Source organism: Nyctereutes procyonoides, unplaced genomic scaffold, assembly GCF_905146905.1.
Source record: "Nyctereutes procyonoides isolate TBG_1078 unplaced genomic scaffold, NYPRO_anot_genome, whole genome shotgun sequence".
In the NCBI taxonomy this organism is placed as follows: domain Eukaryota; kingdom Metazoa; phylum Chordata; class Mammalia; order Carnivora; family Canidae; genus Nyctereutes; species Nyctereutes procyonoides.
Genome location: NW_026575160.1, coordinates 13,146,226 through 13,173,029, shown reverse-complemented (window position 1 = coordinate 13,173,029; position 26,804 = coordinate 13,146,226). Strand labels below are relative to the sequence as shown.

The window sequence follows — 26,804 nt, the reverse complement described above, 5'->3', positions numbered from 1 at the left end:
GAAAGCAGTCGTAGATAATATATAAACAAATAAGTGTGGTTCTGTTTCAGTAAAACTTTATGCGTAGTAAAGTTTGAATTTCATATAATTTCCATATGTTAGGAACTATTCTTTTGATTTTATCTCCCACCATTAAAAAAATGTAAAAACCGTCCTTAGCTCATGGGTTACAGAATATGTGGTGGACCAGATTTAGCCTGTGGACCCTAGTTTATCATCTCCTATTTTAGATCATTGAAAACAGCCAGTTGTGGGAGAATGAAAAGTCTGTAATAGGCTTGCTTGACCTATTCTAGATACTTTGGGACCTCAGTGAGGGCCCAGATGAAGAGATGGGGAGAAATGTGGCCTCCTCCGTCTGCCTTAATTCTCATGCTTGCAGTTCTTTTTTGTTACTTTTCACCCAAAGCCACTCTCTCAACACCCAGAGCCTCTCTGCTGTCCTGGGGTGCTCAGAGATACCCATGGGTCCTCTGCTTAGACTGCCCGGCCCTAGGCAGTTTTCCTGCTTCCCTGTCCTCTGCTCCCCATTTCCTCAGGGACCAGGTATAAGCTAAATTGCTTTTTAAAAATTTACCTTAGGCCTTTGCATTTTAAAGGAAGCTTCTTGGGTCACCTGGGTGACTAAGTGGTTGAGTGTCTGCCTTTGGTTCAGGTCATGATCCTGGGGTCCTGGGATCGAGTCCCGCATCTGGCTCCCCACAGGGGGCCTGCTTCTCCCTCTGCCTATGTCTCTGCCTCTCTTTCTGTGTCTCTCATGAATAAATAAATAAAATCTTTTTTTTTTAAAGGAATCTTCTTTCTGGACAGGGCAGTTCAAAGGTAGGACTATCTGAAGCATTCAGCCTGGGAAGATGGGTGAGGTGCTTTGGGGATGGGAGAGGGGATGTTTCAAGAAAGAGATTCCAAAAACCCTTAAAATCACACCTAGACAAAGCCATAGGTGAGGCTGGCCCTGACCAGAGAATCCTAGGGCTTCTCAGGCCCCTGGACTGTTTGGATATGGATAAGTGATGGGCTGTTGGGGACATCATGTGAAAACCCTCAGAGGCTCTTTACCAGGCAGGCTGAAGTGGCCGAGTTGATTCAGAACTCAGAATTCTGATTAATTGATGTGATCGAGGAGCTGAGGGCCAGATGCAGGAGGCTGTGCCTTACTTCCTTGGTCCCCTTAGTCAGATTTCCTCCGAGGTAACAACCACTCCAGGTGCCCACCTCTGTGGACATACAGCCCATGGGAAGATATTGCATCAGCTTTGTGGTTCTTTCCATTGCTTCTGGCGGTCCTCAAGTCCCATATTGGTGGAGGCTGTCTGAAGTCCTGGACAGAGCAGAGGAGCAGAGCAGAACGCCATTCTTCTCAAAGGGGACCATGCTTCTCTGGCTGTTTTGTGTTTCCTGAGCTTTCTTGTGATTGTCTGCACTCCACTGCCCCCCGCCTCCATATGAATTATTGACATTTAACATTATGTTAATTACAAATATGTTTCTGAGCCTCCCAGATTCATCTACATCTCTTTTAGCCCATGTCAACTATACAAGAATAAATATAGATCCTTGTCATAAGTCTTCCTACGAAGGTGGGAGGATACCTTTTATGATGGATCCATCTTAGACACTATGGCCATATTGAGCTTTTCTGTAGTATTCCTGTGGTGATTTCAACTGGGGAAGGAAAATATTCAGCAAGTCCATGTTTAAGGAATAGCAAGAGAGGAAGAAATGCCTCCCCATTATTCTTACAGAGGTAGAATTTCCCGGGAAATACAGTTTTGTGTCAAAGGCTAATTTTTTTTTCTCAGCTGAGTGTATATGTGCATGTGTGTGATGTGTGTATGTGTTTGGAACTGGAAAAATAATGGAAGAACTGCTGATTTTTATTTTCTTAGGTTTTGTTTTGTTTTGTTTTGCCATTCTCAGATTAGGTCAGTTTGTAATCTCAGGAATTTTCTTTTATGAGGAGGAAAAAAAAAACTATCCAGAATAGTTAACCTGGATATTATTTGGTATTACCACATAGCTTCGGAAAGGAACTATGTAGAGCAAAGATTTATCTTTGATCCCTTTTACCTCCAGGATCAGATGTGCCCTGTAATATCTTTATATTAATATCCTGTATTCAAAACTCATCAATATTTGAACAACATTCCCAAGCAGATAGCATGTGGGAAGTGTATTTGGCTTTCCTGTCTGTCTCAGAGGTGTGGATCTAGGATGGACTGATTAATTCAGAAGGTGAAGGCTAATCACGACGTGTTGGATTCTGAATACGGAGCTCTATATATAGACTTTTTGCTGCTGAAATTTGGTGGCTCCATTCACTCCATGTAGCTTTTTAAAGACCTGTGCTCTTTGGCTACACCCACAGATCGCAATTTCTCTTCTTGTCTGAACAGAGAGGAAGGGAGCAGTGAATACACAGGCAAGATGAAGCACGGGAGCCGGCTACCCACTCACACTAATCCACTTTCAGACAGCCCAAATTCTATAAGAATGCCTAAGAGAGGTGTGGGTATTATTTAAATTTGTTTCAGTTTAGCCTTCTACCGAGTCAGTCTAAGGACAGCGATGTTGCTATGGTGACGTCCCTGACACATTTGGGATGCTGATCGGAGCTATAACGGTGTATGATCATGGGTACCATTTATTGAGCATCTACCGCATCCCGAGAAGCTATACATGTTATTTCTCTGGCGCCCAGAACACATCTCCAAGGTGGGGCGCCTGGGTGAAGGTGGGGCGCCTGGGTGGCTCAGCGGTTGAACGCGTACCCTGGGCTCAGGTCGCCACCCGGGGGTCCCGGGATCGAGTCCCCCACGTCGGGCTCCCTGCACGGAGCCTGCTTCTCCCTCTGCCTAGGTCGGGATCCGGGGGTCCCGGGATCCGGGGCTCCCGAGATCAGGTCCCGCATCAGGCTCCCTGCACGGAGCCTGCTTCTCCCTCTGCCTTGTCTCTGTCCCCTCCCGCCCCCACCCCCGTGAATCTCGTGAATAAATGACTAAAGCCTCAAAAAAAAAAAATCTGCAAAGTGATATTTTCTTCATTTTGCAGACGAGGAAACTGAGCCTAAGAGGGATGGCGCCCCCTGCCCCGACCCACGGGGCTGGCGACCTGCTGGGAGCGGGGACCGCCTCGGGTGCCCGCGCTTTCCGCCCCACCGGATCCCGCCAGCACGGCGCATGCGCCAGGCTCGCCGCGCCCGGGGAGCCCCGGTTCTCCTTTGTCTGCAGCGCGCGGGGGGCGCGCCCGGTCCCGGCGGCCCGGCTTTGTTTTAGCGGCCTTGCTGGCGCGACCTTACGCTCCCTGAGCGGTCCCTCCGACGCGCGGTGTAAGAGGTGCCCCGCGTTAGGGAAATTTATGTTCACTGTCCCGTGACATGCAATGGGTTGGGGGGGGGGGGGGTTAAGGCAGAACCGCGGGTAACCGAGCGGCGGGATTGTCTGCAAGCGCTGACATGCAATGCGCGGTTACACAGACACCTCCAAACCGTAGTGAGTTTTGTGAGTGGATCTGGGCAGTGGGAAGGCTTCCTGGAGGTTGTGGCAACAGTAAAGTGATGATGGCACAAATCCTTGGACTCTGTGCTGCCTCCGATTTCTATTTTACGGGGCGTTCTTCGAGATCTCATTATTTTCAATAACAGCTTACCCTATTGAAAACGATTCTTCTTGTCCTATCATACACGATCGTCTTTCAATTGCTCTTAAAAAAAGGAACTGGGAAGGAATGCCATTTCAGAGAATGGTTTACGGTAATCTCTACCAGGACACTATTTCTTGTTGGTAAACACTGCTGAGAAAATTGGGGCGACCCCTTCGGAGCTTATAAATGAGCCAGCATCTCGGATTAGAGTCCTAAGCACAGATCAAGTGAGTTGTGAGGGATGGAGATATGTGAGGAAGTAGGAATTTTGAGTTTGCTAGGTCATCTTATTTTTAAAGACACATTTATTATTATTTTTTAAGATTTTATTTGTTTATTCATGAGAGACACAGAGAGAGAGGCAGAGACACAGGCAGAGGGAGAAGCAGGCTCCTCATAGGGAGTCGATCTTCCGACTCCAGGATCACGCCCTGGGCTGAAGGCAGATGCTCAACCGCTGAGCCACCCCGTCTTCCCTAAAGATACATTTGAAGGGCAAAGCATCTGTGTCTGGTTACCTCCTTTTGTTTTTGACACTTATTTAAATTTCCTAAATACTGTAATTAGCACTAGCATCCTAAATGCTGTAAGTTTGAGTCCTTCCTTTTCTCTTTTTCTTTCTCTCCTCTTCCCCTGTCTCCTCTTCTTCCTCCTAATCACAAGGCACCATTCCCTGGTGGGAATGAGACAAGCATTTAAAAAATATATTAATCTTTTTATTTGCTTAGATATGTCATTTGAAGTGAAGTTTCCATGTTTCTTCCTTTATGCCGGAAAATAAAATGTGTATCCTGAAGTGAGTCTTGTTGAAATCTAAAAGAGAGACATATTTTAGCTATAAGGTATTTTTATACAGGCTCTGATAGCAAATGAATTGAGGGAAATGCTAATTGATGCACTGTGGAAATGTAATGTTATTGTCTTGCTGTCAATGTAACCTGGAGTGATATATAGCCACCTCTCCCTGGCATGGGAGATTAATGAAATGACTCTAATTTTGGCAACCCTTGCACATGGAGAGTGGGTAACATAACTCTAAGTTGATTTGTGCAAAGGGCGGAGCTGGCTTGAAACAGCACATCATAGCTTCTAGCCAATTTGGTGACATTCATGGTGCTATCTGGCCCAGGCCATCCCGAACCTTCTCTTTTCCTACCTCTGCTCACATGGCACTGACTACAGGCAAACACACATCTTCTGTCAGATGATAGGCCCCTTCAATGATTGTGTTTGCCAGTTAATAAACAGTTACTTGATACACTGATCCACTTTAAAAGAATAAGTAAGTGTATTTTGTTAAGATTCAAACATTTTTCGGCTGCAGTTGCACGTCTCCCTCTCAAGGCACTTTGTTTCTGTGGTAGCTTAGACAGTGGGCTTTGGAGGAAGAAGGACTGGGAGTTCAAATTCTCCCCTAGCACCACTTTGTAGAGGTGTTAGAGTGATTACATGAAGCATGTGTGCTGCAGAACACAGTGCCTAGGGCAGAGTAAAATTATTTGTATTCTTTTTTTTTTTTAAAACAAAATCTTCCGAATGTTGTGGTTCAATGCTTTTCTCTAAACAGACTATATTACAGAGACCATCGATCATCAATAGCCACCAACATCACAGAAAGAGACAACCAGACACCATGACGCTTCTGATGGAAGCACATGACACCTCTAATAAAGTGGTCTTGTCAAAAAAATCAAACCTGAATCTAATCAGGGCTCCATCTAACTGTCACTTCTCAGAAAATAATAGGGCACAAAGGGCAAAACCCAGAATGTGGGAAACTCTAGGACAAATGACTCTATGTCTTCAATAACTGAATGGCCAGGAAAATTAAAGTGGAGGAGGGGTACCTATAGACTAAAAAAGACTCAGGAGCCATGACAACCAACTGTGATGTGTGGACCTTATTTGGATGATTTGAACAAACTGTATAAAGAAGCATTTAGGAGATGACTAGGAAAAATGAACGCTGTAGGGACACGATGAAATTAAAGAGTTGTTAAATTTTAGTGGTGAATATGGTTTTGGATTCATACTTTTTTTAAAAAAGATTTTATTTATTTATTCACGAGAAACACACAGAGAGAGGCAGAAACACAGGCAGAGGGAGAAGCAGGCTCCCTGCAAGGACCCTGATGCGGGACTCGATCCCGGACCTGGGGTCACACCCTGAGCAGAAGGCAGATGCTCAAACGCTGAGCCACCCAGGCATCCCTGGATTGTACTTTTAAAAAAAGTTTATTTAAATATTCACTAAAATTTATGGGTGAAATGATATGATGCCCAAGTATATATGAAACAAGAGTGGCCTGAGGTGGTAATTACTGAAGCTCCATGATGGATAGAGATGGGGATATATTATACTGTTCTCTCTACTTTTATGTAGGTTGAAATTTTCCTTGGGAAGAACTAAAAGTGAATCAGAAGAAAGCAAAACAAGAGCAATCACCAAAACCAAAAACTCTGCCAAAGTCTAGTGGATATTCAATCGAAAGCAACAAATTCCCATAGTCCCTTAGCAGCTGATCCTTTCCACCCAAATCATGGTGTGTGTTTCTAGGTCATTGATTATAAGAGGCTTCCCTACTCAGGTGGGTGATTTCTCCCAACATGGTTTATTATCTTTAACTGAATTTGAGAAAATGGTCATTTCAGGTTGGTTTCTGTCACCTGGCTCTGAGGTCAAATACTGCTATCAGGAGTTGACAGTTGCTATTTGGCTCAAAGTACTTGAGGTCACGGTCATTCCATTATCTTTCTAAGGCTGCAATTTTTGAACATGCCTTTACTGGATATCAGGTGTTCAGTTGGCCATTTTTTTTTAAATCGATGACATCAATATCAAGTGGCATATAAAAGCTTTCCCAAACTATGATTGCCTTATTAATCAATTCATAAAACTGATCAGGAAAATGTTCAGGGATCTGTTAATGTAGTAATTAGGAAATAAATCTAAAACCTACCTCTGTCGGATAAGTAGGCTTTTAGAAAGGCATGGTGATAAAGTTCCAACAAACAAATGCATCTTATTATTTCTTTTGCTCTTCTCTCCCTTGACCTATACTTTTTGTTCCATGGCAATGTCTCCAGTTAGGAACTAAAATATTTCTCTTTTCTGAGTGAGGCTAGCCATAATTTGACAGCCCAAGTTCCTTTTGTCGTTCTTTTCTTTTTTCTTAGAGAAGCTGAGCATATGATTTCAAGGTTCCTGAAAGAAACCCAGAGCTAAAAGATTAGATACATATTTTGAATTTTTAAAAATCATTTTGGGATCCCTGGGTGGCGCAGCGGTTTGGCGCCTGCCTTTGGCCCAGGGCGCGATCCTGGAGACCCAGGATCGAATCCCACATCGGGCTCCCGGTGCATGGAGCCTGCTTCTCCCTCTGCCTGTGTCTCTGCCTCTCCCTCTCTCTCACTGTGTGCCTATCATGAAAATAAAAAAAATAAAATAAAAAAAAGAATTGCCCAATACTGGAATAGGCTGCCTTTAAAAAAAATAATAATAAAAATCATTTTGTGTTAACACGATTCTTTCTATATGCCATCACATTTAATCAAGATGGGCAAGGTGATTTTTTCAGAAATAATAAGCAGTTTATCAGGGCTCTGGAGCAAACCATTTACTGTTAAATGAAAGAAAAATATTTATCTTATTAAAATCACCATACTGGAGAATTCAAATTAGTTGCTAAAAAATCCATGGCCCCATTAAAAGTTGAAAAGAATTCTGTTTGATCAGAGAAGGAACAGTGTGAGCATAATTGCTATAATTCACTGGAAATTCCACATATTTTCTGAAGAATGTTAGATTTCAGTATGAGGTTGGAATCTAAGAGTTTCTGGTCCCTGCCAGCTTTGCAAGTTTCTAGATCTGCAGAACACTGTGTCACTCTCTTCCAGAAAGTGTACTGTATGTGTGTCCCTGGCTTCTGATATCGAACGAAATGCATGTTGGTAATTTCCTTCACCTTCTGACAGTAAATCTCAGAGCCAGTGTGGACAAACACCGGGATGGACTAGGAGTCTCCCTTCTCTGTTTGTCTAATTCCTCTACTGGCTGCAGGAGCCGAATGTTTAAATGTTACTTCTTCTGTGAACTTTTCTTCTTTGCTAACCGCCCCCCACCTCTGCAGCTGAATTACTCTCATCCTCAGCACTTAATTTGTTGTCTGAACACTGGAAAATTGAGATAATCCCCAAACTCAGCCCTGAGCTCCCCCGAGGTCTCCTGAGTTACCCCTCTCAGTCCTCTAAGGGCCTTCACGGATGTTTATTGAACAAAGGTGGTTTCTGTTTCCGCTTTGGCCTTGGTGTCTCTTCTCAGCCTCTTTATTTGCATTTGGATGTTGCCCTTTGCTTTACACAGGGCTTTCCTTTCAACTATCCCTTTCGTACCTCTAAATACCAATCCTAAGAAATGGATAAAGAAGCTAGAGTTCTGAGTTGACAATCTGGACAATTTATCCAAGCTCCTACACTCCATTTGTGAAAGAAATACGACTGCTACAAAGATAAGTGTTTTGCTTTGTCTTTTTTTGTTTATACCGAGCAGCTGTCAAAGCAATTTAAATACTAATAATATCTTTTACATCTTCCTCACTCATGGGAGATAACAATCCAACCATGGCTCATTCCTCCATGGCAGTCCTCTGGCTGACTTTGAGCTCTGCACAAAACCTCAGGGAGGCCCTGGGCCTCAACTTTCCCTGTGGGATCCTGAGGCTCCCCAGAGGAGGAGGCATCCTGAGACTTGTGAATCACCCCGGAGCCCTCTGAGTTTTCAGGCTCCAGGTGCTACTTTGATGAGAACAGGATTCACAACGGGGAAAGGAAATCCATCCCAGCATCTTGCATTTCTCCTTCTGACTCACTGTACTTTGGAGTCATGAGTATTTTCCCCAAAGCATGTCACTGCAATGTGACAAATGGATAATCTCCATTTCGTAAGTCGGTTGCTGTGACCAGAACAGTGTGGCCAAGTCCTTTGCAGAAGAGAATTACTCAGGTGGCCAATCACTGAGTCAAGTCCGAAATCAGCAGCCTGCCCTGTCTTTTGGGGTACCGATGGGACTGACGTTTCAAGGGCTGAAGTTTGATGCATTTTCTGTGAACACACTTCCATCTGACTATAAAGAATTAGAGAGAGGACTCTGTGGGTAATTCGCACATGACTCTGCATACTGGTTTACAATAATCATAGAATAAAAATTGCTTTGCCGAGAGTTGCCATGCAGCACTGTTTAGCAGCTTGCTTCCAATATTGCATTTACAAAAATTACATATTTCATATAATCAGGCCTGTCTCTTACTTAATCATCCCACACATCATATAAATCTTTAAAATGGACAGGTCTATAAATCACTAGCATTTTTCATTTACCACTTATTCTAAGCCAGGCAGTTTCTTATTTAAATTGCCATATGAATAAATCTAATAATCCTTATTCACTTACATCATCTCAAACTTTAAATCTTATTCCGGCTGAGGTCATAAGTGAAATCAGTATTGAGGGCAAAACTAGCAGCTGTAACAACTATAATAGCTTGCCAAATTATATTAAAGGGCCCAAATAACATTTAAAAAAAATGAGGAAGAATTGCATTACATTATGAAAGTGTGATCTGCTGAATCAGGCCACTGCGAGGCCTAAACGGGGCTCCGGCATGGGGTGTAGCTTCCGTGCGGGGCTTTGTGCCAATTGGAAGAGGGAAGGGCTTGCTTAAATCCTCTTATTTACACACCTTGATTAACATCTAGATCAGGATTTCTCAACCTTGGCTCTGCTGACGTTTTGGTTCAGACAAGTCTTTGTCGAGGGGGCCTGTCCTGTGCAGTAGAGCTGGGTGTTGAGCTGCGATGCTTCTCTAGGCCTGCAGGATGCCAGTAGCATGCCCCAACTCCCTGGGTGTGATGACCAGTCTGTGTTTCCAGACGTTGCCAAATGTCCCCTGGGGGGAAATCACCCCTGTTGATAACTACTGGTCTAGTGCTTGCTTCGAGATCACATTTGCTAAAATTGGAACGATACAGAGATTAGCATGGCCCTTGTGCAAGGATGACACGCAAATTCGTGAAGCGTTCCATATTTAAAAAAAAGGGGGGGGGGCAGCCTGGGTGGCTCAGTGGTTTGGCACTGCCTTCAGTCCAGGGTGTGATCCTGGAGACCCAGGATCGCATCCCACATTGGGTTTCCTGCATGGAGCCTGCGTCTCCCTCTGCCTGTGTCTCTGCTTCTCTCTCTCTCTCTCTGTGTGTCCTCATGAGTAAATAAATAAAATCTAAAAAAATAATAAAAATAAAATAAAAATCTTAAAAAAAAAAGATAACTACTGGTCTAGATGATCAGATGGGATTGAATTTGGGCCTCTTCCAGGGAGAACCCAGGGAGGTTCTGGTGACTCCGGGTCTCTTAAGGAGACTGCTCCATGCTGGGCTCCTTTCCTTACCTCCCACCCACTGTAGCCGAGGAGCAGAGTGTGGACAGCAGAGTGTGGTTCTCAGACTTACTGAAGGGTGGTCAGGGAGGGGGGCAGGGGACAAAGAACCACGACAGGGAGAGTAGAAAGAACATCCAGAGAACAGGAAAGCCCTGGGAACTCTGATATGCAGGACAGACTCTTTCCGTGCCTTTCCTGTCAAATTAACAGCCCACACCTCTACCCTTTATGAGAGCCCAAGGGCGTCGCAGAGCCACGATGCACAGCAGCGTGGCTGGAGGATAAACATTATTTTTGTGTGCCTCTTAGGTGGTCCAGAAAGGTTGTGGGATCTTGGAACGATCAAAGGAAAATGGTGTATGTCTGAAAAGGGGATGTTCAGATCTCAGTAATTGGCTCAGGAGAAACTTAGCATTATCAGGCCTGTACAAATGTTGAGGATGAGGAATCTGGTTTCCTCTCTTCTTCTGGTTGGCAGATTGTAGCTTATGATAGCTGGCAGAGATGCCGATAGTTCATCTTCAAGCAGTGGAAGGAACTGGCTGCAATTAGTTTTCCCAGAAAGAATCTGCCAGGCCTTTGACAGACTAAGGAGTTATTTCCTAAATAAATCACTCTTGCTCTGCCATCTTAAATGCACATGCTTTTCTAGAAGGGCATCCATCCTGTATCACCCAAGCCTAAATAAAGCAAACAGGGCCATTATAATTTGGAGATGAGGCTCACTGACAGCTCCATGTAGCAGAATGCTGGGGTGGGGGTGGGGGTAGGGAGGCATTCATAATTACCAGTTGGCGGTACCTCATGTCAAGCTAATGGGGACGATGATATCATTTATCCTGGGGACCAAAAAGACAGAACCAGGAAACAATATCAGAATGAGATTTGTTGTGTCCGGAAACTCTCCTTTTTTGAAAAGTTTTGGATCAACATCAAGAATGGCAGAGCCATTTCATTGTCTTAAGCCTGTGGTGACTTCGGAGTCACCATGTTGTCAAGGTGATTCACCTTGCCTGGGAATGAGATTTTTAATCCAGCTCAACTTTACGCATAGTTTTTGGAAATTCACTCCCATCTTTCCCCTTTATTTCTCTGTATAAGATATTATTTTCAGGGCAGCCCCAGTGGCCCAGCGGTTTAGCACTGCCTTCGGCCCAGGGTGTGATCCTACAGACCCGGGATCGAGTCCCACGTTGGGCTCCCTGTACAGAGCCTGCTTCTCCCTCTGCCTGTCTCTCTCTCTCTCTCTCTCTCTCTCTCTCTCTGTCTGTCATGAATAAATAAAATCTTTAAAAGAAAAAAAGATATTATTTTCACTCACGTTCCTTAAAGATGAGTTGAAAGCCCTTGGTTACTTCATTTAGTCATACACTGGAAGATACAGACTATAGCTTCTGGTGCCTTTCCACCTAATAGAATGCTCCAGACTGCCCGCTATTTAAGGTGGCATTAGCACTTCAAAAGCAGAGTCTAAATCTCCCCCATAGTCCATTTTCCCCAAGTAGAAGGAAACAGGACAAGAAGGGAGGGAGTATTGGATACCGCCCTGGTATGGCCAGGCCCCAATGCCATGCTCAAGTTGCTGTCTCAATCTCTATCTTATTTCTCTGCTGACTGTGAATAGTAGCAGTTCTTGGCATTTGTACTTTCGGAGTGGTTTCTACATCTTAGTGAAACACACTGATGTGTTTTTCAAGCTTGTGTTTACAATATTTTGTAATTCAGAGGCTTGGGGCAAAGAGGGACAGATAAGACAGGATTTCCTGGCCTCTCATTAGCAACATCTATGGGCTCTGCTCGGTTCAAGGGGTGCTGAAACCCCTCACCCAAGGTTTCATGTCAGCATCATGGGGAGCAGGTTTTATTTGAGAAAGGCCTTTCATTAAAATAAACATCCAAGGGTAAAGCCATCTCCTTTATAGGAGCGCATTAAGTGCGTGAAAATCAGACACGCAGTCAGCTGTGTAAACCGTACACTCACAAGTCACTGTCTTATGGGAGGATGATTGAGCTGATGCCTATTTTAATGACACATCATTTGTGCCTCACATAAAATTATTCCGCATTTTTAATGACCTCTTTTATTCTAGGAGAGGAAAACACTTATAGCCCAATATTGGGGTTTTTCTCTATAATCACGGATGCCCAATGGGAGATATTCATGCTCTGAAGTCGGTCACCTGAACCACTACGGCAGGAGGATGCCCACTAGAAGATTTCACTCCAGAGGCCCACACAACACATCACAGCTGAGAAATGGGCTACGATGTCCAGACTGCTTGCTCTTGGGGGCAGGCTCTATGTCTTGTTCATTACGCATGCCTACTCCAGGGCCTGTTAAATATGAGGACAACAATACCTTTCGTTAAGCACTGTTACATACAGGCACAGTGCTAAACGCTTTACGTGAACTTCATTTAATCTCGCGGCAGCTCCATGAGGTCCTGAGGTGGTTGCTTGCTTATTTGCTCCCAGATCCATCTCTGTCCTTCTGCTGCTCTACTCTGTACCCCATTTTCCAGGTTCCTTGGCTTTTAGTTAGATTTAGCCAAGAAGAGACAGTGAGTGGTACAGGCTGGTGAGCAGAAAGGGGGAGAAGGCGAGAGTATTTCTCTCTTTTTTAAAACTTACTCTATTATTTAGAATATTTTATTTACTTAATTGAGAGAGAGAGAGAGAGTGAGAGAGAGAGAGAGCGAGAGCATGCGTGCACATGTGCAAGCAAGAGCGGGGTTGGGGGAGGGGCAGAGGGAGAAGCTGACTCCTCCCTGAGCCTAGGTTGGATCCCAGGACCCCAGGATCATGACCTGACCTGAAGGCAGATGCTCAACCAACTGAGCCACCCAGGTGCCCCAAGTATTTCTCCTTTCTTGCTCTGATGCAAGTGGTGGCTCTGCGAGCAGCTGGGATCCTCCATGGATCCAGCTCCCACTAGCCCTGGCTTCTGGGGAGGTGTCATAGCTGCCCTGGCACCATCTGGTTGTGGTACTAGCTTCCTGATGCAGGTGGTCTCTGGATTGCCTGAGTATCTTATTTGGCTTTTCAGCTCTTCCATCACCCAGGTAAGCAATTCTCCCTATTAAGTGCCCTGTCTTTGAGATGATCTGGAGTGATGCTTCCGTCCTGACTGGAAGCTGACAGAGCTAAGTACTACAGTACCCATGTTTTCCACACGGGGAAACTAGGGTTCAGAGGCATTAAGAAATGCACCTAAGTCACGTCATCAGCCCATGCCTCTTAACCAGGAGATAGTTCTGCCTCAGCATACACATAAAAAGTCATTGAGTGATTAACTAACAAAGCAACTCTTGAACTTGGGTTCATGGCCCTTAGGAAACATCTCCTACACCTGTACCATTGCTTGGCCATTCGAGAAGACTTTTGTTCTCGTCCTATTTATTTCTTCCTCTCGCGAGTTGTGTGACTTTGGAGACATCCCTTAAGCATCATAAAACTGCTGTGAGCATCTCACAGAATGATTCCAATATAAGATACAAGGCAAATGGGAAGTGAGACTTAGCAATGTGGGTTCTTCCAAGAAACCATGCCCTGCAGGCCAGATTTGAATTATGCCATAAAGGTTATGTGATACTTGTGTAGGAGATACTGTATATCTCATTTTGGTTCAACCACAAGTACAACAAATATTTCGAATGCCCATGATGTGCCAGGCACTATTCTAGGTTCTTGGGGTTCATCTGTGAACAAAACAGGCAAGAACCATTGCCCTCAAACATAGTCCATTTTCTCTTTTATTTTAAGTGCCCACGATGTTAGAAATACTGTTCACTGGGGCCTCAATGAGTCATGCAGTTGTTGTCCAAGAGCATTCTTTCTAAAGCTGTGGCACCACTTACTGGCTGTGTCACCTTGGGCAAGTCATTTAACTTCTCTGGATCTCAGTTTCCTTATCTGAAAAATGGAATTAGCAACACTAGTAAACCTAATGCATGTGGTCATTGAGGAGATGAAATGACAACGCACATAAGTCCTAGGAATGGTGAGAACCGCCAATGTATTATTTTTACCTTGTGGCGATTCATTGAAAAAGCAAATCACATGGAGCTTCCTCAGGCCAACTCTTAAAGCTTTAAAAAGAATGGTTCCATTAATATGGAACATTGACGAATTTTCTTAAAATTTCCCCCTTTGGATTTTTTTCTTCTCATTATTAGGAAATGTCCCCCTGTCTCTTTTCCTATGACTCTTTTACCCTCTGTGCCAAATAATTCCTCTTCCTCTGAGGTACTGGTACTACTAAATATGCCTTTTTAGAAGAGCCTAGGCACTTGGGACCCCACCCATAGGATTTTATTGTAATTTAACTCAGTCCAAAGGGCTTTTAGGGGATCCCTGGGTGGCTCAGCGGTTTAGCACCTGCCTTTGGCCCAGGGTGCGATCCTGGAGTCCCGGGACCGAGTTCCACATCAGGCTCCCAGCATGGAGCCTGCTTCTCCCACCTCCTGTGTCTCTGTGCCCCTCTCTCTCTCTCTCTCTCATAAATAAATAAATAAATAAATCTTTAAAAAAACAAAACAAAACAAAACAAAACAAACAAACAAAAAAACCCAAAGGGCTTTCAGTAAGTATCTACCATGGGCACCTGGATCCCTGAGGGAGACGTAGGGCCTGATCTATGCTGAGGTAACAGGATGGGGGGGTCCAATTTAGTCAGGAGTTACACGGAGCCAAACTGTCTTTAGCTGTCTTCATAATCTATATTTGCCAGTTATTTTCTTTACTTTGTTAGTTATCCACCTTGTACCAGTTTTTCATTCACTTTACAATCAACACCTACTATGTATTTAGGCACTTCACTGGGTTCTTCGGGGTACACTGGTCACTGGTGAGCAAACAGGTGTGGTCCCTGCCTTCCCCAGCATCTGAGAGGTTGGACAGTGTACCTGGTTGTACAAAAGAACATTTTCTAACATAAGAAGAGTAACCCTTCCCCTCCACCCCCTCTAAAGACACACAGTTGGCTTATGGGAAGGGGTTTATGGAGAGATCTCTCAGCCCTAAGAAATCTAGTAAAACTGCCCAATATGAAGGAGAACTTTGCAAGGCATCACATCGACAGTGTCTCAGGATCCTCAAAAGTTCTTCCTTCTTGGGAGCAGCAGGAGGGGCTTTATTGCCTCATCCATGTCCATGTCTCCAGCTATGAAGAGAATGCAGCTAACCTGCAGACTGTGTTCCTGATGGTGGATGGAGGGCAGAGGAGTCTCAAAGCAACTGCTGAAGTCAGATTAGTGCTGATGGGTTCGAGAGTGGTATCCCTCCGAGTACTGGAATCCAATAGGATACATTAATCTCCTTGGGGGACAAATGAGATTAATCCTCTTTCCAGATGGCAGCAAAGTGACAAGAGTGCGGAGATTAAAAGAGATTGTCAGGTTGTACGGGTGACAGCACCATCAATCGGGTTACAAAATCCAGCACTCTATTCTCACCAAAGGCAAATGGCACCATTTCATTTTTGCAAGTCTGATGGCTTAGGGGTTCTAGAGAAAAGCCCATTTCTACTAACTGTCCTCTGATTTAACTCCTTTCCTCTTCCAAATTTCTACTTATAAGAAACTATTCTCATTCATGTGTTAAATACTATTTATATATTGATCTCTTTATGTCAAACTCCTCCTTGAATTATCATTTTTATTTCTATTGACTTCCATAAGACAGCAGCTGAGGCAACAGAGAGCTGTCAGCCTACAAGTTTCCCTGGGGAATAAGCCCTTGGGTCCAGAGGCAGAAATGTGGTTGGCATAGCACAGCATTCATGACTGACATGTAGCAGAGGCCTTCACGATAACCTGCACTTTTGGAACTTCCATGACTTCATCAATAATTTCATTATCACCTCATCCAAAGGCATCCTTGGTCATCCTTTATCTCTTAGCAGCATCTCACAGATGCTTCTTCATCCCCGTCAATAATTTACTTCTTTTCCCAACTGTCTAATTCTTCCCTCTTCCATTGACCTCTTTGCTGATCCAGAACTCTGGATGCATCTCCTGAGATCCATCCTCGGAGCTTCTTCCAGTCACTCTTCTCTCGATGACCTCAGTCATCTCCATGGCTTTGCATGTGTTCCTGCCAGGCAGGGATTCCAAATCCAGGCAGATGCCCTCATCTCTCTTCCGCACTCACGTCTGGCATCCCTAACCCGTCTGCTTCAAACTCAGCATGCCTCAGGTCAAACCTGCCTTATCCCTCAAACCAATTCTCCTTCTTGACTTTTCATTTCCTCCTAGTTTTACTGTTTTCCTAATCCCTATGCTTGAGACCTCACATTCATTTTGAACCCCTTCCTACAGCTCATTTACCATTTTCTTGTCACCAAATCATATAAGTTCATCAGTCAGATATAGCTGCCTTTTTAATTTAATTTCCATGACTATTTGTTTAAGTTATTATCACATCCCATCCGGACTACTGCAGTAGTAAAGACGTCAAAGTCACAATGTGACTTTGGAGACTTTCCTTCCATTATGTAGTGTTTATAACGTGCCTGGCACTGATCTAAGCACTTTATACACAATATTAACACATTAATTCCTCATAACAACCTTGTGAGGTAGGGAGATTATTAGACCCATACTACAGATAATAAAACTGAGGAACTGAGAGATTAGTAACAACATGCCAGAGGTCAAACAGTTAGTAAATGGTAGTGCCAGAATTGAACCCCCTGCAGCCTGCCTCCAGAGCTTGTGCTCTTAACCATTAAGCTAAATTGCCTTAAGCGGGTGCTTGGCTGCTGGTGATGTCATGGTCATCATCATCATCTTCATCAGCCTCAATTCTTGCCTACCCGGCTTAGCAGTTACTCACCACCTCCTGTCTCTTGTAAGCTTAATTTAAGATGTGTCTATCTTTCTTCCCAAGTTGATTGAAAGCTTTCTGAGGGCAGACATCCTGTCTTTGGAGCTCATTACAAATAGCAGGAATTTGGCAAAATCCATTGACTGAATTATCTGAATACCACATCAACAGCGTCCTGATGGATGCCATTTCCCACATGCAGTTAATTCTCCTTGTCATGCACAGAATGACCTATTTAAAATGGAAAGTAGATTTACTTAATTCTCTGTTCAATACACTCCAGTGGATTCCTATAGAATTGCAAATTCCTACCGTTGCAAGGCTCTTTATTGGTGGGCTCCTGGCCTGGGCTCCTGGCCAGGTCTCCTGACCCTCTCTGCCTACCTCATATACCAGCCACTTGGCCTTCTGGCTGCACTGCTGACAGCAGGTGTGCAGACCCCCAGCAAAGCCCTCTCCTGGCTGTGCACCCCGCCCACAGTCCCACAGATATCCCCCTTCATTCAGTTCAAACGTTCAGTCTGCCATTGACAATAGCGTCCGTCCACCTCCCATCCTTCTCTCCTCCTCCCCCTGCTCTGTTGTGAGTCACTGGCTCTTCCGGTGGTATTGATCCCTACTCGGCAGTCCATTGCACATTTATTTATTTCTGTCTCCCCTTCTGCAATGTAAGGGCTCCAAGAGGGCAGAGACCTTGACTTGTTTAACGTGCTATCACCAGAGCCTAGAACAGGCCAGGCACATAGCAAACCTCCACAAATATTTGGCTCATGAATGAAAGAACAGGGGGGAAAGGGGGAGTCTTAAAAGGACTTCCACTGGGCCCATTCTGGTATCTTCCTCCTTCAGCCAGCAGGGGGCTCTTCTACTCTCTCTAGAATTCTGAATAGTCGACCAGTACCTTCAGAGTCAGGAGCCTGAAATTATACCGCCTCACCAAACCAGAATTACCCAGGTCCTCCTTTCTCCCCCTCCAAGTAGGATTTTTCCAGCCCAGGCAAATATTGAACTTTGTGTTAACAAACAGGTTTTACTTTTTATAGGTGGCTCTTTAAGGATTTTTTTGGTTTGGGTTTTTGGAGGGTCTAAAGGTTGCTGCTAGAAATTATTCACTCACAAAGACACGTTGTCATAAACAAAATGTATGGAAGCAGTGGGACGGGAGCACAGCGGTAATGTGAGTTTATGTAAGTGCTCAGCCCCACAGATTAAACAGCTGAGCGAATGAGGCCAATCAATTACAATGCGTATTTATGTCTTTTTGACAAGGAGATGCCTCTCTCTCTGATTTTTCTGGCCACCTTCTCCCCAGTAGCCCGGTGATATATCTCGTTGGGACCAGATGCCAGAAATATGTTGGTGGATATAACGTCTTCTTTTGAAAAATAAATCTTCCCCCACCTAAAATGGGGTGGTTTTCAAGTTTGTATCAATTTAAAAATTGAAATATCCCCACTGGACGGCATGGCTAATGCACTTGAATGGGCTTATTGTCTCTTGTCCATTTCCTTTACAGTCAGTTTTGGCAGGAGCGCCAGCCCCACTGCCAAGACTAGAAGAACTATATATTATGGTGCATGCTCTGCCAACACAAAGTAAAACTAGTTTGGCAACCCTTAACCGTTGTTGGGAGGGCCCAGGTATCATAAGGATACTAATATGGCTAGGATTCTGTTACTCATGTCTGTTCTGTACAAATGGTCCTTAATTTTGTACACAAGAAAATTCACCTCTCTCGTCAGGCAGTCGTTTCCTGGAAAAACCACAGTAACTTTCTGTAAATGAACCAGAGTAAATGGATTCTTGCAGAGGAAGGAGTGAAGAGGAGCTCGTGGGAATGGATAGCTTATCTCGATGAAGAAGGCCGCCTATCAGGGTAATTTTTAATAAGCAGGATCCCTTGTTTAGTTTCCCCCAATCTTTAGTTTCCAGACTGCAAGCCAATTTCAGTCATACATATATATCTTTTTTCTTTCTGGATAAAAATGATTGAAACGGCTGTCTCTGGGCAAGGGGAAATGAACCCTATGACTCAGAAGAGCTGAGGAAGTGGGTAAAGGTATGTGTCGAGTCTGTTGACCTAACCTAGCAGCTGTTGTTTCAAGGATTTCCTTGGAAGACTGTGCTTCATAGAGAACTGTGTTAAAATACTGTTTTGTCGATTGATAAGGTTCACCCACTGTGGGCCGAGATCCTTACAGGTAGGGTGTGTGCGCAGCAGTTGCCTCAATGGAACACAATTCCTGCCCTTGGAGAGTTTACAAGACTGTGTGTATCGAAGAGGCACACTTGAAAGAGGCTTAAGATGATTGATTGCAAAGCCTGATGCTAATGACTGACTCAGATTCATCTATTTCTGAACAGTCAAGTCTTGACCTCATTTTAAAAAACTGAAATGGGGCAGAAGTTTAGGTCTATCTGGTCTCCAGAAAGAACGTTAACTATATCCAAAAGTGCGTAGCAGTGTGGCAGCTCTCCTGAGCACAAAGACACCACTTCCAAAATTACATCTGGAGGTGGTTGGGGTGGAAGGCCATTCATTGTACTTTAATAAGTATTAAACAGAAGTTCACTTATTCCAAGATTCTTACTGAGCGCCTACTATGTGTAAGGCACAGGGTTAGAATCATCAAGTGACTTATAACTGGAAAGGGACCATGACATGCACATAAACCGTTGAAACGGAATGGACATAGGGATGAGTGTCTGGAGGGAGGCATGGATGAAGGAGTTCGGAGGAAGGGGGTTACTCATGGATGAGAAGCCCGGGGAAAGTGCTGATGGCAGGTGGATCTCATAGAACAAATAGGACTTGAACACTGTGGACACAGGCATGGCCCTGGGGCTGAGTGTAGAGCAGTAAAAGCTTCGGCAGCTTCGGTGCCCTGTCTCCCTGTACCAGATGTTCAGCCAGAACTCCGTACTGACAAATCAAACATGGGGCTTGCTTGAAACTTCACTCAGTCTCTGCCCCCATTCATTATCTTCTCCCTATCTAACCTTCAGTAGTAATTTCTTTAGGTTATTTTAGTTCACTCACTCCGAAGTCATTTCTTCTCTTAGGAATGAATGAATCAGTGGTGTCTATTTCCCCGATTTCCCCATACTCCTTAAATACAAGAGCAGTTATCACTCAAGCTCACAGGATCACAGATGTGGCATGGCCCTGTCTGGATGGAATTATGGTCAGGGTTCTTTATGTTTTTTTTTTTTTAATAGAAAATAGGATTTATTTTCACTTTTCAAGTGAACATAAATAAGTGTCCCAGAAGTGTATTATACGCATAATCAGTAAATTTATTAAACACAGAAAAATCAAAGCCGTCCAGAAAATACACAATTACTTTCTTCCAGAGCACCTGGCACATATGGGCCATTTCCATCCTTCACCAATTCACCGACCAGGCACAGCTTGCAGTGGGTTTGTTCTGAGGCTTGTCTGCTTCTACCCTCACAGGCTCTCCTCAAAAACCACAGCAGCAAACTCACAGGATTCACAGAGGCCAGGATAAAATGCTGTGGCCAAAGACCCTTCACAAAAGCCCCCTAATACAGCAAAGGCCAAGCTTTGGGGTTCTGTGCCTTCTGCATGATGGCTAGATACCAGATACTGGAAGCTCTCTCCATGTCCTGCTGCCTAAACAGCAGACTGATGGACGTGTCTTGAAGGCAAAATAGGCAATAGAAAGGAGCAAGTGAGACCTGGGTTTGGGGGATGGAACTTCCTGTCTGAACCACTGAGCCTCCCAGCGGAGTGCTAGCTTCCCTCGGAAGGACTTCTTCCCCCACCCCCATACCCCAGGTTTGGAGTGGATTGGACATTGCCATGAAGAACTGCATTCCACATAAAAATGGCCAGATGGCAAGATTCTGAAGGGATTGAGACCACCCACCCAGAATAGTTGCTTGCTCCAACGCAACTAAAGTGGACTGTGTGTCTTGGACGTGGAAATGACATGATAAGCGTACTTTTTAAGATACAGAAGCACTCTGATGATAATCCTTCAGAACCAGAAAAGGCCTTGACACATATTGGATGCTTTACCAGTGTCATTAGTGTCACCTTCAAATGTAAAGCGCGCCTTTTCAGGAGCTCGCTGCTACCGCCCACCTACTGACAGATGCCCTTCAATTTTCAAATAAATCTAGCAGTCACCACACTTCAACATAATGCCGACTCACCTGTTCCCCCAACTGCATGGTTTCATCCCCATTTCATGTACTTGGAATCCCTGCTGAATCCTCATAAACCACTTGATGGAAAACAGAAACAATCGACTTTGCTGATTGCTGAAGACTTTAGACATCACCAAACAACCTCACTACTGCACATTTTTATTGTGGTTTCTGTATTTATGAGAATATCCACCTGCTTTTATTGTCCATCGTTCATGCTGTGATAAGTCATTGTCACACCTGAATTCTTCCAAAAAATTGTTTCCTGGATGGAGAGTCACGGACTGCTTGGGTTAGCCCCTTGATAAACCTGTAACTACTACTTCTACATACCTTTGCTGAAGTCCTCTGCTGCCGCATCCATTCTTCTCTCCAGTAGCAGGTCGCTTCCTATCACCCAAGGCAGCTTTCCATGTGGATTGCTTGTAATCATCAGTGCTGCACACCCTTCATCCTCCTTGCCCACCCCCCCCGTCTCCACCTCCACCCCCCACCCTCAGCCTGGCAGTCCACTGGGCTCCAACTGCTGCCTCTTGTTGGATGTGCAGAAAGAAATATAGCTACACACTGCATTTCCTTAGCCTCAGCTAACTGTGATTTTAGAACCTTGGAAATAATCACAAAATATTCTTCAAAATAAATTAGCATCCAGGTCACCCTTCAATATCTGTGAGAGCACTATGTACTACTTCTGTTAAAGGGCATAAAATCCATAGTTTTGTTTAAAAAATGGGATCTACCTTTATGCAGCATCCAAATTTAATTATTCTTAAAGCATTTTAGGATCCCAGATGAAAGATGCTACTGCAGTGTAAGTTCTAATATTATTTATTTCCCTAGTCATCAACATTAGTTGGTTTCTCCTTTCTTGAAACCTATTTATCATTTGTATAAATATAGTATTTGGGGGAGCTTCCTGCATTAGATCATCTCCTATCCTTTTAGTGCCCTTGACATTCACTGCATTTTCCCGGTGAGCCTTGCTGAGATATTAATGCAGTGGCCTCTCCTATTTTAATACCATTGGGAGGGCTTTCATGTAACTCATTGTTGTAAGATGAGTACTGATGATTATTTTTCTTGTTTTTGGCCTATGTAGAACACTATCTTCTTCCTTACTGGGGTGACCAGACTTTTTTCCTGATGTCAATATTCATTCACCAACATTTATAATTGCCTCCTGTGGTGTGTTAGGCACTGTGCTGGGATCTAGGGCTGCCCAGGAACTTCTGGGCCCTTTACCTTCTTCAAAAGCCACCTCAGATCGTGTGTCCTCTCAGAGGTTACATGTAGCGCATTGCCTCCTACCCACCTGCTTGTGCAGTATGGCAGACAGATGCTAAGGTAACTCCCATGATCCTGTCCCCTTGCATTCATTCCCTTTTGTAATTCCCTCCCCTTGGGTGTGGGAAGGAGCTGTGATTTGCTTAACCAATAAAATATGGCAAAGGTGATGGGATGTCACTTCAGGATCATGTGACATAAGATTGTAATGTCTGTCTTGCTGAAGGAATCTCTCCTGTGCTGGCTTTGAGGAAGCAAGCAGCTATGTTGGAGAGGTGCAAGTGGCAAAGAACTGAAGTTGGCCTCTGGCTGACAGTTAGAAGGAAACCGAGGTCCTCAGCTTCAATACCCAAGAAGGAACTGAATGCTGCCAAAAAACATGACTTAGAGATAGATCCTTCCTCAGTTGAGCCTTTGGATGAAGAGTTATCTTTGGTCAATTCCTTTTTTTTTTTTTTTTTTTTTTTTTTTTTTAGTGAGCTCTACGCTTAATGTGGGGCTTGAACTTATAACCTCGAGATCAAGAGCCGCATGCTCTATTGTCTAAGCCAGCCAGGCCCCCCCGCCCTTGGCCAATACCTTGATGGAAGCCTTACATAGGATCCAACTAAGCTATACCCTGACTTCTGACCTACAGAAACTGTGGGATAATGTGGTATGAACTCTGTGTATATGGTACATAGCTTTATGACTGTATTTTGATTGCATTATAATCTTTTTTTTTCTGTCTGGCTTCCCCACATACAATGAAGACCATAATCATAACACTACTAACACAGAGTAGAATTGTCCATTGTATCTCTCAATGTGCAGAAAAGAAACAAGTGGATTTCTATCATTTTCACTAGCCACTCTCATGTCAGTCCCAAGACCCTACTCCGCTGCTGGCACCCAGGAGGAGGAGGAGGAGTTACTTAAACTTACCCAGAAAACAGAACTCTTCAAATTGTGTCCAGTTGGCTTGGTTGGTATCTCTCCTTTCAAAGCTTTCCTTTCTTCCCTGGCCAAAGTTGTGTCAGGCACAGGACAACCTTGTATGTTCTCATGGCAGTGGGAGAGGACGGCTGGTTCACAGGACGGTCCTATGCTGTACTGGCCTCCTCGGCACTGCATGAGTGGGTGACTCCACCTTGTTGCCAGGCATTCTGCTGGCATCTGCAGGATGCTGAGCTCTGCAGTGGATGGAGTTCTTGGCCTATCTCAGCATGATCAGGAATGGTTAGCCTTCTTTTTGCTGACTGAGCTCCACATTGGTCCTTGCTGGCTCTGCAGATATGTTAATTTTCTTACACGCTCTCCATCCGTACTGGCCAGGAGTGTCTATTCTGTGGTCTCCGCTCTGCGCCCACTTTGGCAATAGCCACGCCAGGACTGTGACAGTCCTGTTGGTGATCAGTGATCAATCAGCTTCTGTGTCACCCATTGGAGAGCCCAGTGGATCATGTGAATTCCTTTCATGCTACAGGGGGGCAAGGGGAGGCTCAGGGATCTTTCTGCCCCACCTTGACAGGGGAAGACCCTGTGAAATGGCTTTCCCACATAGTCCTGAAGAAGTGACACAGCCTCATTTTCCACTTCTTTCTTATTCCATGTACTCTTATGGCCAATGTAAGGTCTGAGTCTAAAAAATTCAAGTATAATCTTCTCTTTTCTCCTTCTCTCCAGATCTCTCTCCATCACCATCACCCCTCCTGGCAAGGCTTCAGATTCCTCATTCTGTCTGCGAGAACTCTCCCTATGTCATTGTCCTTCTGTTTTCCTTCCCTACTCTAAGTGGGACTAACTTCCTTCCCTGGAGCACTACACCTCATGGCTTACCCTTGGTGGTATCAAGGCTTCAGGAAAAGAACTGGCTTACCAATTAGGAAAGATGCATTAGGTGTTTTCATTTAAAAATCATGCCATATTGCCAAAGATGAATATATTTTACTCCCACTGAAACTAAGAACTTATGTTTAACAAAAGATTCCATAAAGAGATTAAAAAGACAGGTCATGGATTGGGAGAAAATACTTATACACACATAACTGACAAAATGTTAGCATCCAGAATATATAGAGTGTGCCTAAGAAAAGAAAAAAAAAGACAAATTATCCAATAGAAAAATAGGTATAGGACACAAACAGGGATCCCACGGAAAAAAGCATGAATGGCCAATAGACATATAAACAGCTGGTTGACTTTCATAGTAGTCAGTGAGGTGGAAATTAAAACCATGGCGAGATGCTAATTTACATCCACCAAATTAGCAAAAATTTAAAAGTCTGACGCTTAGTGTTGGGTACAATGAGGACTTTGATATACAGGATGGGAGTATAGATTGGTACAACCACTTCAGAAAACAAGCTGGTATGACCTAAGTAAAGTTGAGTAGTACATGCATACTCAGCGATTTCACGTGTAGGTGGATCCTGAGAAATTCCTGCACCTGTGCACCAGAAACCATACAGAAGAATGTTCACAGCAAAGATTTGGAAACAATGTAAATGGACATAAACACCAGACCATAAACATAAGCATACAATACAGTACCATTCAGCAATGAAATGAAGTTAATGAGTTATAGTTCTACAGGTCAATATAGATGCATCTCAAAAAGACATTGTTGAGTGAAAGAAAAGGAAAGCAAGGGAACAGGACAATATTGAGTATAAAGATGATCTCTGGGTGCCTGGGTGGCTTGGTTAAGCGCCTGCCTTCGGCTCAGTTCATGACCCCAGAGTCCTGGGATCGAGTCCCACATTGGGCTCCCTGCTTTTTACTCTCCCTTTGCCTCTCCCTCTGCTTGTGCTCTCTCTCACTCACTCGCTCTCTCAAATGAATAAATAAAATCTTTTAAAAAATAAAGATGACCTCTTTGCGGGAAAATAAAGAGGGAGGGAGAGGCAATCAAGGATGGCCACATTTCCCTTTTCTGAGTTGGGGGTTGGCAAACGTTTCCAATTTTGGGGAGCTAGAGAGTGACAGTTTTAGGCTTTTCAGGCTGTGTAAGCCTTGTTACAACTATGCAACTCTCCCACTGAAGTGTGAAAGAGGAGGTAGACAATAGGTAAAGGATGAGTATGGCCATGTTCCAAGTAAGACTGTATTTATGTTGTTTTTTTTTAAGATTTTATTTATTTATTCATGAGAAACACACAGAGAAAGAGAGAGGCAGAGACACAGTCAGAGGGAGAATCAGGCTCCCTGCAGGGAGCCCAATGTGGGACTCGATCCCAGGACTCCAGGATCATGCCCTGAGCCGAAGGCAGGCACTAAACCTCTGAGCCACCCAGGCGTCACAGACTGTATTTATGGATGCAGATTTGAATTATATATAATTTTTACACATTATGAAAATTATTCTTCTTTAGATTTTTTCAACCATCTAAAAATGTAAAACCATTAGCTTATGAGTCATACAAAAACAGGGAGGGGGCCCCCAAAGTTTGTATATATACTATATACTGTATACATGACTATGTATCTATCTGTCTATCTACACTCTTGTGTATGCTTGATATTATTTATTTTTATTTTTATTTTTTGATATCGTTTATAAGATTTTTTTCAGGATTAAAAATTGAGGGTGCCTGGCTGGCTCAGTTGGTAGAGCACATGACTCTTGATCTCAAGATCATGAGTTTGAGCCATACATTGGGTGCAGGGATTACTTAAATAAATACACTTAAAAAAAAGAAAAAATTATTATCCATCTTATGCTATCATCATATTTAACATCTGCTTTGTGCCAAGCACAGTGGTAGGGGTTACATATCATTTTAAATTTTGGCAAAAGGCGTGAAAGGTAGGTATTTTTGATTTCTAGGTGATGAAACTAAGCCACGTGAGGGTTAAGTGACTTAAATCAGGGCCCACAGGAAGTCAGGGGAGACCAGAGAGGAGAGCCCAGGTCTGTCGCAAGTCCACACTCTACAAATTAGATCCCTCTGCACCCCTGAAGTGCAGCACACCGTGTTCTCCTCTGTACCTTTGTGACCAGTAGACATTCCTCGAACTTCAGTAATATGCTGCTTCCTTATAGTACAAATGAGGCTGGGGTTCTTGTACCTTTCTTCCAAGTGTATTAGTTAGGGTCCTGGTTGTAAGCTACCCAACCATCTCTGGCTAACTCAAGAAAAAAAAAATACTTTTTTTTGGTAAAGATATTGGATATCCTTATACATGGAGCTCAACAGTGAGATCTTGGGAAGAACTTGGTAGCTGGAACAACAGATAATCTCTCTGTAGCACCTTCCTTAGAATGACTCACTCCCATCCCTTTCCTCTGTGAACTCCTTTGTTTCTAGAAGGGCGAGTGGTTGGTCTCTCTGGGATCACATGCTCAACCTCGGGATGAGAAGACATCGTGATTGGTCGTCCCACCAAGGCCACATGGAGTGGAGGAGGAAGTATTTCCCCAAAGGGAATGCTGCTGTCCACTACTTCTTGGAAAGAGATGA

At 44.0% G+C, this 26,804-nt stretch overlaps 1 non-coding gene across 1 annotated transcript; it reads left to right on the top strand.

Annotated features, from left to right (window-relative positions):
- Nucleotides 1-9,626: 9,626 nt before the first annotated feature.
- Nucleotides 9,627-9,730, top strand: LOC129502986 (U6 spliceosomal RNA). Its single transcript, XR_008663080.1, has one exon. It is a non-coding gene; the product is annotated as a U6 spliceosomal RNA (small nuclear RNA).
- Nucleotides 9,731-26,804: the final 17,074 nt, after the last annotated feature.